We start from the raw sequence: 5,587 nt of genomic DNA, 5'->3' as shown, positions 1-5,587 counted from the left end.
CCAAAATGTAAATGGCTGAGAGCCATCTTTGGAAGCTATAGGATAAAAACTAAAATAGTTTGTATTCCCTTGACCTGTGGTCTTAGAACTCCACATGATGACGTAGGATTCTGCATGGCCGGGCACAGTGGCTCACGCCTGTAAGCAGGAGGAGTTCAAGACTATCCTGGGCAATGTAGCAAGACCCCAGCTCTAAAAAGAATTTTTAAATTAGTAGGGCATGGTGATGCACCCCTATGGTTCCAGCTACCATTCAGAGGCTGAGGCAGGAGGATCACTTGAGCCCAGGAGTTTGAGGCTGCAGTGGACTAGGATCAGGCCACTGAACTCCAGCCTGAGCAACAGAGTGAGATTCTCTCCCTTTAAAAAAAAGGTTTTTTCTGCTTGTACTTACGTTTTAATCCTGCTCTTTTAAAACAAACTCATGTCTGCATGGTCTGGATTTTAAAGACATTCAAATAACAGAGCTCCTCTTCCTCCCTGCCTTAGACCAGTAGTGACCATCAGCTAGAAGAAGAATTTCCTAGTGGTAGGTCCTTGGCTCTTCGTGAGTGATGCTAATAGTTCATCAACGTATTACTGCCCGTGATGCTTACTCCAGGCTCCTTAGCAAAGCCAAAGCTTTTTGCTTTATCATCAACTAATATGCCTTGAAGGTTGTGGTGATTCCTTGAATACATATTGCAGTCGTGATGTAGTGTTGAAAAGCCGAAAGACCACCACACAGATGTTATTTGTAACTGAAAGCTCCAGGATAATGTCCAGAAGCATCATCTTCAGTCAAGGGAGCCTGTACGAAAGATTTTTCTCGGCATGTGCGTTTTGACACCGTATAGCAGCCGTGTATGCTGCAGTGTTACCCGGGGGCCCTCGGGGTTCTGGAATGACACACCGGCAAGGGCTTTGGTTTAACTTGGCCCTCACGGTTTCCAACTAAAAGTAGTGTTACTTTGTCCTTGGAGGATTTATGTCCTGGCACTTTTTTCTTCTGAAATGTACAAGCTAGCATTTGTTTAAAGAAAAAAAAAAACAACACAGGTTCATCAACATTAGAAATTTCTCTTGGGATAAAACCACCTTCAGGAGTTTTATCTGGGGAGATGGTACAGTCTCTCGTAGAGCAGAAATTCCTTCACCCATACTCTTCAAAAACATCAGGTTTAAGTGGTTCTTCATCTCTTGACTCTTCCAGATTTGTTTAAAACTGAAATTCTTCACCAAATCTTGTCTCCTCTGTCACTTTTTCAGCCCTCCAGATGTCAGGACTGCAGTTTCAGCCTAGTCTGAGTGGGTCACACCTGTGACCAGGCAGCCTCAGCATGAGAAATTCACTAGTTTTAGCATGCGGTGCTCAAGAACACCATGAAACTTTCTGGAACCAACAGTATTTCCACAAATTTTCTTTTGTCACCCAGTGCAAAAATTGTACACACAATGGCAGGATACTTATGCTTGGCCAAGATTTTACTTTTTTTTTTTTTTTTTTGAGGCTGGAGTGCCATGGTGTCAGCCTAGCTCACAGCAACCTAAATCTCCAGGTCTCAAGCGATCTTGCCTTAACCTCCCGAGTAGCTGGGACTACAATGCCTGGCTAGTTTTTTCTACTTTGTAGAGTTGGGTCTCACTCTTGCTCAGGCTGGTCTTGAACTCCTGTGCTCAAGGGATCCTCCTGCCTCAGCCCTCTGCTGGCTGGGACTAAGGTGTGCACCTCTGTGCCCGGCTCCAGGATTCCATCTTTAATGTGTTTACCTCTCAGTACACTTCATCACTTCTAGCTTTTTTTATTTTTCTAACAAATTTCCTAGGTTTCCAAAACTCACCTATATCAGACGCCAGCCACTTACTTTGCAGATAGTTTCACTTAACAAAATGGGGGAAACAATGTGATAATACACTGTACAGCTACACGAGCGTCAGGTCAGTGGAGAAGGCGGCCCGTGGGTATCCTCTGTCCAGCCCAGCCCTCCCACAGAGGGACCTATAGGAGGAGCGTTTGGGGCTCAGAGGTGGGGGCTGCCGGTGCATCCCAGCAGTCAGCACAGCTGAGATGACCCTGTGCTAGAAGGTCCCGGGATGTCAGAGGTTAATGTGCTACTGCACAGCTGCACCTCCACTGCCACTTGGGGCAATCTGAGGGCCCCCTCACAGGGAACTGCGTATGATTTTGCAAATAGCATCAGAAGAGTCACAGGCTCCACAAAGACCATCCATGGATCCAAGGTTAAGAACCTCAGTGCAATGTGTGGTGCTTGGTTTGGGGGGTCTTGCTCTGCCACCCAGGGTAAAGGGCAGCGGTACAATCCTAGCTCACTGCAGCCTTGAATCCTAGGCTTAAGCAATCCTCCTGCCTCAGCCTCCTTAGCTGGGACTGCAGGCGCAACCATGCTTGGGTAATATTTTTCTTTTTTCTTTAGAGAGGGGGTCTCACTTTGTTGTTGCCCAGTCCTGGCCTTAAGCGATCCTCCCGCCTCAGCCTTCCAAGTCACTGGAATTACAGGTGTGACCCACGATGCCCAGCTTGGTGCTTGGCTTTTAATTCATTTCCTCAAAGATTTCTAGTGAGGGCTAGATAGTGGAATGAACCTTCTAGAAGAAGCCATGCAGACCTCAGCTCTGCCTCACATTGGTTGTGTAATCTTGGGCAATTTATTTGCTCTTCTTTCCAAAATTGGGGTAACAGTGTTGACCATATCGTGTGGTCATGCAGATAAAGAACACCAAGGCAGCAGACACATTAATGGGGTGGGGTGTCCCCTTCCTTCCTGCAAGGAGGAGCTGACAACTGCCAAACTGGCAAAAGCTGAGAAGGCCGTGTCTGTATATGTTCAGCGCTGGGTCTGAGTTGAGGACTGAAACGTGCTTTTGTAGAGTAGGCCCATCTGATGACACATGGCAGACAGCATGTGCAGAAAACGGAATGAGGTGACGAGATTTGTTGAAGGCCTGTGGGCCAGAGGGGCTGCCTTGCTGTTGGAGTGAACTCACCTCTGTCCTGCTTCCTGAGGGGCCTGGGGCCTGGGTCAGGGGCACCCCTGGGAGACAAGGGGGCCCTGGGGAGCAGTGGTGTGGATAGAGGGAGTCTGAGACAGCAGACTCCCCCTTGTAAGGCTCCATTTCCTCAGGGCAGAGTGGGCAGTCCAGTGTTTGGGGGTTTGAAACTGTCTGTGAGATTCTGTTTTGGGTACTGGGTTTCAGCAATTCCTTGGCCTTGAGTAGGGCAGGATGGCTAAGAGCTCCTTGGTTTGGGATCAGACCCAGGTTTGCATCCCAGCTCACCCACTTTTGAGCTGTGTGATCCTAACATCAACGTCCTCATCTCTAAAGTAAAGTGAATTTACTGAAGTATGCGTGCAATGGAAACTTTCTGAGCCATAAAAAGAAAGGAAGTACCTGCTACAACACGGATGAACCTCAAAACACGCCACAGAGAGAAGCTGGATGCAAACGGCCACATACCGTCTGATTCCACACGTGTATGAAACACTATTCCAAGTCCATACAGGAGAATGCAAATTGGTGGTTCCTTGGGGATGAGGTAAGGGCAATGGAGTCTCTTTTTGGAGAGAAGGAGATGTTTTGGACTAGGTAGAGGTGGTGGTTACATAACACTGTGATTGTGCAAAGTGCCAGTGAATTGCTCAGTTGAAAATGGTTGATTTTATGTAATGTGAATCCCACTTCAATTTTCTTTTATGTAAAAAATAATATCAGGCTCAGCACCTGTGGCTCAAGTGGCTAAGGCGCCAGCCACGTACACCTAAGGTGGCGGGTTCGAATCCAGCCCTGGCTCGCCAAACAACAATGACGGCTACAACCAAAAAATAGCCAGGCGTTGTGGCAGGCACCTGTGGTCCCAGCTACTTGGGAGGCAGAGGCAAAAGAATCACTGAAGCCCTGGAGTTGGAGGTTGCTGTGAGCTGTGACTCCACTGCACTCTACCGAGGGCATGAGACGCTGTCTCTCTTAAAAAAAAAAAAAAAAAAAAAATACACAAACACTAACTAAAGCTGGTGAGAAAAAAACAAGGTGTCCATGCATAATTCCCACGATAGTCGCCACTACAGATAAGCAAAAAAGTCCATCCACATGGTCCATGGGCCACAGGTTGGACGCCCCTGGAAGCTTCACTTGAAAATCAAACGATGTAGCCCTTAAGAGAAGTTAGCATGAAGTAGGCATTCCTAATATTAACAAGTCGTATCTGAGCTGGACTTTTTATGGCCTGTTATTTACCTCATGTACATATTTGAATACTGAAGGCAAATCCTTATTTTTTTCGTCTTCTCTAATGATGGGAAACTGCTAGCTCAGCGCCACACATCCTAAGTACAACTGCTGGTGACTGTACTCTTGGCCACCGAGTATGACCCAGGGCTGAAGGGCACAGGCTTTGCAGTAAAACCTGGGTTTGAACCCCAGTTTTCCCGCTGTGTGACTTTGGGAAGTCATTTCCTCGGTTTCTCTTTTCATCTATATAAGGTGACCAGATTTTAACATTGGTAAAGCGGGACACCACTGGGGGGGCAGGGCTGGGGGTGGGCGGGGCCTGACAACAATGCAGACTTTGATAATCAGTTCTCAACAATTATTTGTCATCATTAAAGTTTAACATTATAAAATTAACAAAAATAATATAAAATGCATATCCTGGCGAAATAGCCACGTTGTTGCAGCCGAAAACCGTATATTCCCTTCCTGTTCTCCCGTGTTCCTTAGCTTGTCGTGCATTCTTTCCAAAAATCAGGGCTTTTTTAAAACGCTACAGGACGCAGGACAAATTGTTAAAAATCAGGACTGTCCCGCCAAAAGCGGGGCATCTGGTCACCTTACCTATAAGCCAAGAGTAGTGTTAGGACTTATCTCAGAGAGTGGTCTTGAGAATTGGAAGTCTAAGAAGTGTTGGTCTGGGGCGGAGTCTCTCCCGAATATTCAGGAAATGCAGCTGCTGCTATTACTATCAAGGATAAAGAATTGGAGAAGAGGCGTCCGAAAATGGAGTGCAAGAGAATGGGGCAAATTGGAATCTGTCTACTTTACCCTCTGGGGTCTTTATGATGTCTTGAACACCATTGAAAACCAGCCACCATTCTGTTCAAAATGGCATCCTATTCTGGGAAGCAGTTTTGTATTTCTTAGAAAGCCAAGTAGCTGAACTTAGAAGTGCTAACACTGGTTTGCCATGCACTTTTTCCACTTAAGTTGCCTGTGCTAGAATACGGACCAAATGCCTCTTTGGTAACAAGCTTTAAGGATCTATAGCAAGTTTTCTGATAAATATCTTTATTACTAAGAATTAAAAGATAAGGCACATTAAATTTTAGAAAATTTATTTGGGCAAATGGTGATTTGTGAATCAGGCACCACCAAACTAAAAGGGGTCGGGGCTGCTATAGAAGAGTTTGAAGGGAAGGCTTTTATAGGATGAATAAGGAAGCCCGGTAAAGAAATTGGTTGGTTGGCTCGGCACCTGTGGCTCAAGCGGCTAAGGCGCCAGCCACATACATCTAAGGTGGCGGGTTCGAATCCCCAGCCCGGGCTGCCAAACAACAATGATGGCTGCAACCAAAAAATGGCCAGGCGTTGTGGC

The sequence above is a fragment of the Otolemur garnettii genome, unplaced genomic scaffold, assembly GCF_000181295.1.
Source record: "Otolemur garnettii isolate 467f Iridium unplaced genomic scaffold, OtoGar3 scaffold00101, whole genome shotgun sequence".
NCBI classification, from domain to species: Eukaryota; Metazoa; Chordata; class Mammalia; order Primates; family Galagidae; genus Otolemur; species Otolemur garnettii.
Note: the sequence above shows the minus strand (reverse complement) of the source record.